We start from the raw sequence: 14967 nt of genomic DNA on the forward strand, positions 1-14967 counted from the left end.
GGGAAAATGTGCTAAAATGAATACTAACATATTTTAAAATCACATGTAAAATCAAAATTATGGCCTCCTGTTTTATTAAAGTTATGAATTTTAAAAAGATTAAGTTATTTTAAATGTTACTAGTTTCAGTTATGAGTTGTTACTATTTTTTACTTCTTATTTTATTGTATTTACTTATTATTATTGCAATAACCGTTTTTACTGAAGGAACTTTTCTTAATGAACTTCTTGGGCCTGTGTGTGTCCCAGCAGGATAAAAGCCTTTAAACTTTATTATTTCTCCTAGGAGAACCATAAATCAGCTTAGACTGAGAGAACAGTTTTCTGATTTAGCTGGATTTTTCAATCTGAGAGGTGATACTGTCTACTTAGCATGTAATACATAGAATGAAATATAAATATGAGCCATGAATTCTGCTGTACCAAAATACCATAACAAAAATAACATTTGACATGTACTGAGGACCCACTATGTCCCAGACATAGATGGTATTCTAAATATTTTATATGTATTATGCCGTTTCATCTTCCCAAACAACCTCTTTTGTTGATAAATTCTCAGCCACATTTTGAATGTGAGAAAACTGAGGCGTGAACACCTCAAGTATTCCAAGAACACACAAACTAGTAAGTGGCTACCCCTCCATCCAAATCCAGAGACTCTAAACCCACCTTTTTCTCCACTGCACTCTCCAGCTTCTACTCCAAAGGGAAATGGTTTACCTTCCAGTAGTAACTCTTTTAAACAGTTTGACTGAAACTATACATCACATTCAAAATAGCCGCCCTATTGTGATACTCAGACATATTACTGAAAAAAATTATATGCACACAATCTCAAATTCTTATTGTTCAAAAGAATGGCTGAGCAGTCCTTGAAAGATGTTCGCTACATACCAGATTCTAAATCAGCTTGATGTTCTAACAAGTATTCTCTTTTTAAACCTATAAAAACCCTAAACATTGTTTTAAAAATGTTACCCATGTATAATGATAAAATCCCTTACTGATTAATAGTGATGTTTTGTTAAATTATTTAAATTTCTTTAATCCTTTAAAAGGTGACATCCACATTACTGAATGAAAGCAGGAACAAGACTTCAAGTTTTTAATTCCTACTTGGGATGAACAAATACTTATTTTCAAGTAAGTCTCATGTCCTTAAAACCCCTAGAAATAGTTTGTGATATAAAACCCCTTAATAAAATACAACCACCGAATAAACCAGACACTTTGCCAAAATCTGTCCTAACCTCCCAATTGTGAGACTATCTCCCTTGGAAATTTTTTTAGATTTAAGAAAAAGGACACAGAAATCACCTTCAATTAGAAAGCAAGAAGGGGAAGAAATTAAAATTAACCCTAAGAAGAAAACCCATTACAGGGATCAACAAGTGCTTTATATAAAATTATGAATAAAATATTTCAATTACTGTTAAGGGGAAAAATTCAGTTCAAACAGATTTTTCTGAGTCAAAATAAAAATTTTAATGAGGTTACGTTTTAAACTAAATAGTTAAAATGAAAAGCGCCTCCATATAGTTATAAATAGTTATAATATCTTAAAAGTTTACACTGTTGGTAAACAACCAACTGCATTACATCCTCTATATAAATGTCTTCCTTTTCACCAAAAGTATCAAAATCCAAAATAAATTCTCTTCGGAAATCTGGAAGACTCAAGTAGCATTTCTGAGAAACAAGTTTGTAGATACTAATCCAAATATTATTCGGGGAAAGGAGTAACGTCTTACAAACAGTAGTTTGTTTTTAATGTTTGAGGAACCACCACGCAGTTTTCCACAGCAACTGCATTACTTTACATTCCTATCAGCAACGCACAAGCATTCCAATTTCTCCACATCTCACCATGGCCTGTTATTTTCGGTTTTGTTTTTGTTTTATTGACAACAGACCTTTTAATAGGTGTGAAGTAGTAACTCATTTTGATTTTAATTTGTAATTCTCTGATAATTGGTGATGTTGAGCATCTATTCATATTCTTAATGACCTCCTGTATATCTTCTTGGGAGAAATATTATATTCAAGCCCTTTGCCCATTTTTAGTTGGGTTGTTTCTGTGTTGTTCAGTTGTAGAAACTCTTGATATAGTCTGGATATTAGCTCCTAATCATACACATGACTTCCAAATATTTTCTTCCATTCTTTGGGTTGCCTTTTCACTCTCTTGAGTGTCCCTGGGTGCACAAAAGTTTTTAAATTTGATGAAGTCCAATTTACCTATGTTTTTTCTTATTCCCTGTGCTTTTGGTGTCATATCCAAGAAATCACTGTCAAATTCAATGTCATGAAGGTTCTTCCCTATGTTAAGAGTTTTGTAGTTTTAGCTCTTACATTTAGGTATTTGATATCGATCCAAATAAACTTGTAAAAGATTACCATTCACAAGTAGGAAACTATCATTAACTTCCAAACTAATGATTAGTTTTTATATTAACTGAAACTATAAAGTAATTCACATTGAAGCCCCATTTGCTATAGAAAACAGTATTTCATTGTGAGGTCAAGGCTGAAAATAAAACACATTAATCTTTTAGAACATGTTAAGGATAAAGTTCAGGCAACAATACAGGTTATGAGAAAATCTACACTTGCCATCAATTGTCAATATGTATGGTACAATAGCTCCAAATCACCTTCCTATCTGGGCAGTCGAGAAGCATGGTACTGGAACTGGAATTTCTTTTGATCATGAGTATGACAGTTAAGATAAGTAGGATAAGACAAGCCTTCAAAATGTAACACTCAGCAAAAATATAAACTTTTCTGTCGGAGAAATTTCAAAAAACTTCTTCAAAAAGAAAATTATTTCATTACCATGCAATGAGCAACGTTTTAAAGTGATTAAGTTGACATGAAAATTATTTTCTTATATATATAATAGAAGAACAGGATATAGAGTATAATTTTGCAACTAACTTGAAATTACCAGGTCCATGGTTAATTTTCTCCAAATTATGAAAAGTATTTACTCTTAAGAATAAAGAAATCATAATTACTTTAAATCCTACACGGATTTAAAAAAGTAATGCAGATTTAAAATAAGAAAATAAGATGCTGTTATTTCCTATGAAACCAAAACACTGGACTGGGATCTCAGACTCCACCACCACCATCACGTGTTTAGGAAGGAGATGTGTTATAGTGAAAAGAACAAATAGTCGTACGCTGTCCATCCCTTTCCTAACTCTGTCGCTACTCATTCTCTTCAATTTAAAAGGAATAAAATGTAATGATCTCAAATGTCCCCACCAATTCTAACTATCTATAGTTATTTTACACAGACAATGAGTAGAGCTTCCAGATTTCCAACACTGCACTCTCTAGGGAATACATGTAGAAGATTTGTTTTATTTTGCTTCATTCATTAGTTACTCAATCATTCAATAAGTATTCAATGAACTTCTATGTGCCAAGCACTGTTCTAAGCACTGGGGATTACATCGAAAGACATACAAAGTCTCTCTTCTCCGGGAGCTCACATCCTAGTGGAGAAAATATTAAATAAGCCAAAGACAAAATACATGTCACTAAATATCATTCCATGTAATGATAACTTAAGAAAAATTTTTTAAATATATGAGAATAAAGAGTTGTAAGGGGAGGGGATGTTTCAGGTGATATGAGGTAGAACTGTGATTGTTATGTTTAAGAAACAGTAAAAAAGTGTGACTAGAATGGTATGAGCACAGGTGAGACAAACATGAGCTAGATCTGAGAGACAACTAGGACATGCACATATAGAATATTAAAGGATATTTTAAGAAGTTTGATTTTTACTGAGTGGAATAGGAAGCCACTAAAATGTTTTTTGAGCATAGGGATGATAAAGAATGGTTTATGTTTTTTTAAGTAAAACATGACTACACCTTAGAAAACAGAGAGATAAGCATATTTTTTTAACTAACTAATATGTAGCCCTGTTCTAAGAATATTATATTAATTCTTTAATTCTCATGGCAACTCTATAAAATAAGTACTACATCCATATTTTGAAGTGAGAAAACAGACACACAGAGGTTAGAAGACAAGACATGCCAAAGATCTCACAACTAAAATACTGTAAAGCTAGAATTTTACCCTAAGTAGTTTGGCTTCCTTGTCTGGGATCATAACCACTCTCCTCTGCTGAATCTTAAAAAAGAAGTAGAAATATTTATAAGTAGAAACTCCTTGAGTTAAAGAACAGTAGCCTAACTTAAGTGTATCTTGAAGATACAGGTTAGAGGATTTGTTGATAAAGTAGAGGTGGAGTATAAGAGACAGAGAACAATTAAGAATTATGCTAAGAAGTGTGACATCACACAGATTTAAAAATAAAAAATGTTTGGTAGAAAAAAAACAAAGATATTGTTTTAAACTATTAAACATCCAAATGGCGATGTCAAACAGGCAGCTGTGTATAACAGTCTGGAAATCAGAAAAAAAGTGTGGATTGAAGATATAAATTTGTCATCAGCATATCAGTGGTACTTTAAAGCCATTTGAAAAAATGAAGTAATCTAAAGAAAGATTATAGATAATTTACTTATAGCCTTGATAAAGATTCTAAACAAAGTAAAAACCAGGGAAATTATTTCCCTATACAATTAGTGTATAAGTACTGAGATTTGCATTTGAAAACCTAAAGTTCCATTTTCAAAAGTAGAGGAATATTTTATCACAATATTTACTGTGATCTGTGTGTATACTCCCAGAAAACTTAATTCCATAAAACTATACAGAATGAATGTGAATGCAGAGGGAAGAGAAGAGATGATATAAAGGCAGACACAGGCTCTGAGCTAGACCTAATATGATTTTAATGGTAATGTAAAAGAAATTACAAATGACAGAGCACCAAGAGAAAAAGTCATTGGTTTCATGCAACCTTTATTTACTACCAAAAACCATACCCCCACCCCAAAATCTAGATAATATCCATTAAACTGTCCTGAACCTGAAAACTGACAGTGCTTATTGGATTAGGGACCCAAGGGATGAACAGTGATAAAAGGGGTTTTACCCAGAGCCTGTAACCAAGGCTAAGGACAAGCTGGTAACTGCTCCCAAAGGAGTCTTCTGATTCCTTTTATTACTTTCCTGGGCACTGTGGTCCAGTGGTGCAATCCAATTACAACCACATATTAAAATAAAAATCCAGTAACAACCTCAATTCCTGGTTAATCCCAAAATATCTCTTTACTTCATTTATGGGTACAAAAAGACAAGTTTCCTTCTGATCCATTTAAGATGGAGGCATCAAAAAGAAAGGCTTAACCCACCTTAATGGAAGTGACAGATTAAAAGTAAAGAGATGAAAGATAAAATATGCAAACACAAATCAAAAGAAAGAAGTGACTAAATTAATATCATACAAAATAGACTTCAAAACAAAATTACACGGAATAAAGAACATTACTTCATCAAGAACACATAACAATTCTAAATGTGTATGCATCAACCAACAGAGCATCAAAACACATAAAGCAAACACTGATTGAACTGATAGGAGAAATAGGCAAATCTACATGTAGACATGGACCATTCAACATACTTTTCTTAAAAAATTAATAGAACAAGTTGACAGAAAATCAGCTAGATGTCTATGACTTGAATTATACAACTGAACAATCTGACCTAAAAGACATTTATAGAACACTACACTCAACAGAAAATAAACATTTTTTTCAAGTACACATGGAAGTCTACCGATACAGACCACATTTAAGATCATAAAACAAAAGAAATGTGAAATATTACAAATGTTCTCTGATAAATTGAACCAGAAATCCATAAAAGAAAGGTGTCAGGAAAATCTTCCCAAATAATAACACATTATAAAACACAGTTCTAAACAATCCATAGGTCAAACAGGATGACTTAAAGAAATTAAGAAATATTTTTAACTAAATGAAAATGTAAATACAATAAACCAAAGTTTGTTTGATACACCTAAAACAGCAGTAAGAAGGGAATTTATGGCATTAAACGCATATACTATAAGGTCTTAAATCAATAATCTAGCATTCCATAATAAGAAATGAGAAACTGTAAGCCAGCAAAAAATATATATATAATAAAGAGCAAAGTCAATGAAATTGAAAACAGAAAAGCAATAGAGAAAAATCAATGAAACCAAAAATTATTACTTTGAAAAGATCAATAAAACTGATAATGCTCTGGCCAGTTCAAGCAAGCAGAAATGCAAGAAGTATCATAACAGAACTCACACTGGAAGGAGGCTAAGGGAATGCTACAAACAAATCCATGAACATAACTTTGACAAACTAGAAGAAATGGACCATTTCCTTAAAACACACAAACTATCAAAACTCAACAAAAACAACTAAAATAGTCCTATATTGTGCAGAAAAGTTAACACAGTGGGTCTGTAGCTTCTATCATTAGGAGGGCCTCACTGGGGAGCTGGCGTTTGGCTAACACATCGGAATTTGCTTTTGGGGTGATACCCATAGAGCAGTTATTTTGCCTGCTTGGGGCACTGAGCCCTGCTGTACCACCCTGCATAGGTTGTTTGTTCAAATGCTGTGATTCATAGTAAATATCTGCTGCTTTCCTTCCTGGGGAGTCTGAAAGCTGGGTAGTTGCAGCTAATCGAGCAGGCACAGGGTGTGCCTACATGACAAGCACTCAATAAAAACCCTGGACTTTGAGTCTTAAACAGCTTCTGTGGATAGAAACACTGCACATTCATTACTGCAGTTCACTGGAGGAAGAGTAGTTCTTTGTGCCCACTGCTCTCAGTGGGGAGAGCCTTGAAGCTTGAGTGTGGGTGCTTTCAGATTCTCCTTTAATCATTTTCCCGTGTTTACTTGTAATGAATCATAGCTGTGAGCACAACTACATGTTCAGTGCTGAGTCCCAGTGAATCCTTGAATGTGTAGGTGGTCACTAAAACCCTGGAACATAAAGCTATTAAAGATATTACATGTATACTTTAAAATGTTTCCCCACCAAAACAAATTCCAGGCTCATATGGTTTTACTGGTGAACTCTACCTAACATTTAAGAAAGGAATAACACCAATCTACACAATTTCTTGAAAATAACAGAAGAGGAAAAATGCTTTCCAGTTCACTTATGGGGTCAGCATCACCCTGAGATCAAAACCAGAAAAGACCAATATAAAAATAAAAATTACAGATCAATATCCCTCATGAACATAGATGAAAAATTCTCAACACAGTATCAGCAAATTGAATCCAGCAATATATATAAAAAATAGTACATCACAACCAACTGTGATTTACTGCAGGAATACAAGGCTAGTTCAACATTTAAATTATCAGTGAATATAGTCCACCATGCTAACAACTAAGGAAAAAAAATACCACATGGTCTTTATCAGCTGATACAAAAATTTTTTTACAAAATTCAACACTGTTTAAACTCTAGGCAATCTAGAAATCAAAAGGAAATTCCTCAATGAAAGAAGACACATCTACAGAACGCCTAGGCTAACATCACGTTTCATGATGAAAGACAATGCTTTCCATAAAAAACTGGGAACAAGGCAAAGTGTCTCTTCTCACTGCTCATATTCAACACTCTACAAGAAATCCTAGACAATGCAGTAAGACGAAAGAGGAGGCAAGAGGACAAAAAGGAAGAGCATATAATTGGAAAATAATAAAACCGTCCCTATTTACAGATAACTGTCTACAAAGAAAATCCCAAAGTATGTATAAAAAAGCTCCTAAAATTAATGTGAGGTTAGCAAAGTCACAGGATACTTCTCACCACACAAATATCAATTGGATTTCTACATAGCAGCATTGAGCATTGAAAACAAAAACTCTTTAAACAGTACCATCTAAACCATCTCCACAAAAATAAAATACATAGGAATAAATCTAACAAAATATGTGAAAAATCAGTACACTGAGAACTATAAAATTCTGAAGAGCTAAAAAATGAACTTAGAAAAAAAAGAGACCACATTCATGGGTTGGAAGATTCAGTGTAGTTACGACGTTGATTCTCCCAAATTGACTACAGATTTATGTCAAATCAATCAAAATCTCAGCAGGATTTTATAGACATAGACAAGCCAATACTAAATTTCATACAGAAAGGTAAGGAAACTAGAACAGCCAAAACAATTTGGGGAAAGAACAAAGTTGGAGAAATCACCTTAAGAGATTCTCAGAACTATTATAAAGCTAAAGTAAACAAGGCAGTATGGTCATGGAAAAAGGCTGGACTCAAAGATCAATGGAACTGAAAAAAGGGTCCAGAAATAATCCCAAACAAGCATGGTCAATTGATTATTCACAAACGTACAAAGTCAATTGAATGGAAAAAATGACATACTTATAAACAAACAGTGTTAAAACAACTGGACATTCATATGAAGAAAAGAAGTGAATCTTAACCCACACTCTAAAACTTACTCATTGAAATTAGACTTAAATGTAAAACAAGAAAACTATCAAACTCTCAGGAAACAGGAAAAAATTCATTGTGACTTTCAGATAGCCAGAGTTCTTACCAAACACGTGATACATAAAAGAAAGAAAATGAACTGAACTGCATCAAAATTAAACACTTTTGCTCGGCAAAAGATGTTGTTGAGAGAATGAAAATACAAACTATAGACTCAAAGAAAATATTTTAAGATCACACATCAGACACGATTTCTCAAGGACTTGTATCCATAATTAACCCCCAAAACTCAAAAACAGGAAAATAATCCAGTAAAAAATGAAAAAAAGTCTGAACAGACGTAACATTTATGGATGGCAAATGAGCAAATGCAAAGATGCTCAACATCATTAGTCATTAGGGAAATGCAAAATTAAATCACAGTGAGATACTGCACACCTATTAGAATGGTAAAATTAAAAAAAAAAAAAAAAAAAGCCATGTCCCAATGAGGATGCACAGGAACTAGAATCCTCATATATTACTGATGGGAATGTAAAGAACAGGACAGCTACTCTGTAAAGCAATGTGGCAGTTCCTAATAAAGCTAAGAATATACTTAGCAATATGCTTCCACTCTTGGGTGGCTAGCACTTAGAAACACATAATACCCATAGAGCAGGAACTGAACAACAGTAGTTACTCTTCCCCAGCTGTAGGAAGATTTTATTTAAATAACTGGTTTGTTGGATAACATCTGAATATTCTTTCCTCATTCTCCAGTTTTCCTAACTCATTCTTATTTTTATTTATCTTTACTGCTGAAAGTATTACAGATGCCCCTTTCCCCCCGGGACCCCTCAGCCCTGTTCCCACCCCCAGGCCTTCTTCACTTCCTATTGTTCTTTAATTGTGCTTTTAGTTTCTCCATATTTCACTTTTCTCTACTGTGTAGAAAAAACTATATGTGAACATTACATGTTTAAGGAACACCACCTTAAAAAGTAAATGGCATGTCTACTGTAATATGACATTTGCCTCTGGTCTATCCTGAAAACTTAAGTGGTAAAAATGCCAGTCTCTTACTTCAGTAAAAATGCTAAAGTAATACAAAATAGACAAAGGAAAAGGGAAAGGAGATGAGAGCTGACAAGAATGTTAATACTTTGGAAGGTAGGAAGGAGACAAAGTGGAAGTCTAAGCCATCCTACGGATGAGTCAACAAAAATCAAGCAGTTTTGTGCTACAGACCATACAAAGTTAGGGAACTGAAGGCAAGAATGCGCGATGGCACTGAGAACCAGAGTACACTCAAGTTTCTACAGGGAGCAGTTAGAGCCCCAGAGCCCCTTTCCGCAATCTCATTCAAGTCATGCCACTATTCATACACCACTCTAGCCAAAGAATGAAGATTTCATCTTCAGGAAAATTATGACAGAGAAATTCTGTGCTTCTGAACAACAAGCCTCGCGGGGGGCAGGTGGGAGGCTGTGGGGAATGTCGGACGCATCCTTCCGAAAAGCGGAAGACTAACGAAAAGTCTACAGACTAAATTACATGACACACACAAACACTCATTCCAGGCTCCTCCTCCTGCTCAGCTAACAAAATACTCACAGCTAGGTTTAAAAACCCTAGGCAGAAGACTAAAAGGTACCTCTCTGGGGAAATTTTCAGTCTAAAAGAATTGAAATCTGAGCAATGCCCCCTTGAAAACGGCCAGAACAACATCTGATCATCCTACAATAAAAATCTACCTGACATACATTTTAGTGCCTTAGTCTTACATTAAAAAAAAAAGAAAATCACCAGACAATAAAAAAGCCTCTGACATAAAAGTGGAAACTAAAATGAAGAGAATAAAAAGGAAACCAAATGAAGCAGAGAAAATAAGGGAGCAAAAGAAAGCTTCATATAATAAATATTCTGTGGGGGTGAGACACTACACCCACAAAAGATGTAGGAGGATTTTTAAAAAATAAAGAAGTAAAATAAATATCCGGAGAACAAAAAACAAAACAAACAAACAAAAGCCAGCCTTGGAAATTAAAATTATGACTAGAACATTAAAAAATTAAATGAAAAGTTTAAAAGATGAAGTTAAGAATAATCTCCTAGGAATCAGACAAAAACCATAAAGGATGAAAAATGTGATAGAAAGGTAACAAATTTGAAGGACCATTTCAATAGGCCCAACAGCTGAATAAGAGCAATTGAAAAGGAAGGAAGGAAGGAAGGAAGGAAGGAAGGAAGGAAGGAAGGAAGGAAGGAAGGAAGGAAGGAAGGAAGGGAGGAAGGGAGGAAGGGAGGAAGGGAGGAAGGGAGGAAGGGAGGAAGGGAGGAAGGGAGGAAGGGAGGAAGGGAGGAAGGGAGGAAGGGAGGAAGGGAGGGAGGGAGGGAGGGAGGGAGGGAGGGAGGGAGGGAGGGGAGACAAACAGAAACAGAGGAAGGGACACAGGAAGGAATATGGAGAGGGAGAGAGAAAGTAAGAAATTATCAAAGAAATAACTCAAGAAATTTCCAAGAACTGAAAGATGAAAATATACAGCAAAACCCAAATCATAAAATATCAAAACATACATCTAAGAGATCCTAAAAGTATCAAGAGTAAGGGGGGGAAGTGGTTATATATGGAATGGGACTTGTCAACAGCAACAATGGTAGCTAGAAAATGGTAGGGAAACGATTCAGAATTTTCAGAGAAAATGATTTGCAACCCAAAAATCTGTTGTCAAATGATATGAAATTCATACACAAATAATCTGAAATGCATGTGTATGTATTTCATTCACTGCGCTTGGCTTTAGAATTCTTTCAACAATAGTTAACATGTAAATTATGTTTTTCTGTAACCAATGAGGAAATCAGTCTCTTCTTTAAGAGCATTCCAAATGACTATTAAGGAAAGCTGCCAAGAAAAGTGCTCAATGCTAGCAGAAAGCCAGAGTTAAAAATTTGCTGTGGGGAATCCCCATGTACAGTTCAGTAAAAGAAATTTATGCCTGTCAGTTTCAATAAGAATAAGCTAGTGACAGAATTTTCAAGTTCTAAAAAGTCCTCTTTAATAAAGAGCAAACTAATACTGGCAAATTGAAATGAAAAGACAGATGTGATAGAAAAGATGAACTTTTTAAGCAGAAAAGGATATGCCTCATCAAAATATCACTACTGCCCTAGCCCATATAGCTCAGCTGGGGGCATGCAAGAGGCAGCTGATCTTTGTTTCTCTCTCACTAATGTTTCTCTCTTTCTCCCTCTCCCCTCCTCTCTAAAATCAATAAAAACATATTTTAAAAGATATAGATCACCACCTGATATTTTTCTCTAAGAAGATCAAAGTGCTTTCACATACCTCACATACTGATAAAATGAAGCCAGTTCTCATTCATTTTCCCATTGGCGAAAGTCAAGGTAATTGAATAAATCACCCTGATAAAAAAAAACTTTGTTTCTTCCCCTTGGCTATAAGGTCTCCAAAGATTTAGATATTAACCATTCTTAAGTATAAAAGAACAGGGCCCCAAGACAATAAGAATTATCTAGAAGAGAACCTAAATGTAATTTCATAAATTACATTTAAATAAAAAAAGAATATATACAGGGAGGAAGGGAATGGAAATGAGGAAACAATCCAGTTGACTGGAAGATGAAGGAACATATGCAAATTTAGCTTTGTCCCAAATTTAAAAAAGACTGGATGAAAACATATAAATATTTATTGATTCTCAACAGTGTGCCACATATCAGATTAAAGACATTTCCTTTAATCCTCATCAACAGGCATTAATTCCATTTTATAAGCAGAGAATTATATTGCAAAAGGCTAAGTAATTTGCCCAAGATTATAGTGAATAGCGAGAGGAAGTGCCTGATTTAATTCTACAGTTGATGATGTTCTAATTTATACACAATTTTAAAATGGAATTTTATACTTTTGCTTGAATATGTGTTTCTGATTATAAAGCCAATAATATTTCTACCAAAATAATGAAACAGCACATTATTTGCCAGCTGTCGCTATGCTGTCCTTTTGCTCAATTTGCTATTAGTTCAGCTTAATATTTACTCATTTCCTACTCTATGACACGCACTGTTCTAGTGCCCATAGTTGTCTCCAGTAGAATTTCACACCCAGTAATGGTAGACATAGAAACATGTACTTTAGAAAGCATTAAAAGTTCTAAGGTATAATACAAATAGGCACCCAAAAAAGAAAGGCGTGCTGTCAGAAAAGGTATACCAGAAAAGGTGACTCCTACACCAGTTCATGAAGTTTATTCATTCATTCGAATATATTTTCTACACTCTTACTTACTATTTGTCAGTCATATTTAGTGGTAAGTAACGGGGTGAACATTAGTAAGTAGGGTTGAGGTTGTGAAGAAATCAGGGATAGTGTATTAGAACACAGTAAAACAAGCCAAGAAAGAAAACATTCTAAATCTTACAGATTATTCCTGGGAAAACTGGGTTAAAGGTCGAATAAGGTCCTTTAAAGGAGACCAAAAATACAACGTGTGAGCCTACCATCTTCAATAAGCTATTCATATCAGCTGTGAAGGGTGATTTAATATTAATCCTACCAAAAGTATCTACCAACCATGACACCAAAGCTAAAAAACCACAAATAAGACTACTATATATGACTTATATAGACTTTAAAACTTCTGAAAGAAAACAATAAATACTATAAATATGTGCATGTATTATTTCAAATTTTAAAATTTGCAATACAAAATTCAAAGGTTTAAAGATTTTTTCTTAATATACAGTTTTATAATGCAGTAAAAACTTACAACTACCTCTACCTTTAAAAATGAGTAAGAAATAACATAATTTACAAATAATTAGTCTATCTGAAGCAAGGGTGGGGATCTAGAAGTAGCAAACATACTCTACACTCAGGTATAATTAGCTGATTAATTACCAAGCACTACTGGGCCGTTTGAATTTCACTCCCAAAAAACACCATAAATAATTTTTAAATTTTAGTAAATCCACTATCCGTCTGTACTGATGCGATCCCAACTCACAATCGAAATTAAATGCAAACAGGGAAAACAAAACAAAGCATGCACACATTTATATCTATACTATATCATTATTTGGAGAAATTCTTTTTGAAATGCTGAATTTACTGGCATTTTGAACTTTAAAAAATAGTTTACATTTGCATTTTTCTTTAAATGAGCATGCAGTATATTTATAATCAGGAAACGAGTCCTGCTCCATTTGGCAACTGAGGTGAAGGTCTGAGACAGGTAGTTACTAACATTTTAAACATTTTTCTACATCAATCAGAACTGAAATAGGAACTCAGGTTGTATCAAACTTGCAAATAGAGATTCAATCATGAAGCACTGACAAGCACAAGGCAGAAGTAGAGGAAATGTGCATCAACAAATAAGCAAATTTTAGTTTATACCAACAAAACCTACAAGTCACTTCCTTTTTTCTTATTAACAAATGATTAATCACCTATTATTAGCTAGCACAGTCCTATCCTCAGCAATATAAAGGACAATGAAATTTAAAACAGTCCATGCTCTCAAAGAAGTTTTAATCCAGTGATGACATACAAACTAAAATAAACATACACCCTGGCCACTGTGGCTCAGTTGGTTGGAGCGTTTTCCCCTATACCAAAAGGTCATGGGTTTGATTCCCAGTCAAGGTACATATCCAGGCTGCAGGTTCTATTCCTGGTCAGGGCGCACAGAAAAGGCAACCAATAGAAGTTCTCTCTCTGTCTCTCTCTCTCATCAGGAAGCGTATCCTCAGGTGAGATTAAAAGAATTGAATAAAATAAAAATAAACATATAGGTATTATTATATATGACGGCCAAAGGTGGTACAGCCCCTAAGTATGCCTAACTATAAAAGGTAAGAAGAGGTGACAACTTATACACATTGAGAAAGATTAAATAAGATCACAGGAGTTGTATCAGTAAGATGCTTTCAGCTACCAAGTCCTGAATCACACAGCCGATTTTATCACAGAGGCAGCCCCGAGGCAAGGCAGTCTCTGAGTCCTCTCCAGCTCTGGGAACTTGCTTCTTCGCATATTGCCTGTTTCCTAGTCAGCTTTTCTCAGGGCTATAATTAATTTTTAGCATACTTACCATTATTTGAGTGTTTGCTATGAGCCAAGACTATTCTAAGAACTTTACACTCATTAACTTATTTAATTCTTACAACAGCCTATACAGTGGATACTATTATTGGCCCCATTTTTAACAACTTTATTTAAATATAACTCATAGCATATAATTCACTCGTTAGTAGTCACAGACATGTGCAACCATCATTATAGTGAATTTAGAACATTTTTATCACCTACAAAGGAAACCCAATAACCTTAAGCTACCACTCCCCACCCACCCCCTCCTATCCCCCACAGCTTTAAGCAACCACTAATCTATTTTCTGTCTCTCTAAGTTTCCCTTTTCTAGATGTTCATATGAGTGGAATAATATAGCGTGTGGTCTTTGGTGACTGGCTTCTTTCACTTATCATGTTTTCAAGGTTCATCCATGTTGTGGCATAGATTAAGTACTTCATGCCTTTTGGTGGCCAAAT

The 14967-nt window shown here is 34.4% G+C and overlaps 1 protein-coding gene across 6 annotated transcripts in view; it reads right to left on the bottom strand.

The window, feature by feature from the left end:
- The window catches only part of SUPT3H (SPT3 homolog, SAGA and STAGA complex component), a 418544-nt gene that overhangs the window by 329290 nt on the left and 74287 nt on the right, over positions 1-14967 (bottom strand). The window lies entirely within an intron of this gene.

This window comes from Miniopterus natalensis, chromosome 5, assembly GCF_054644295.1.
Source record: "Miniopterus natalensis isolate mMinNat1 chromosome 5, mMinNat1.hap1, whole genome shotgun sequence".
Taxonomy (NCBI): domain Eukaryota; kingdom Metazoa; phylum Chordata; class Mammalia; order Chiroptera; family Miniopteridae; genus Miniopterus; species Miniopterus natalensis.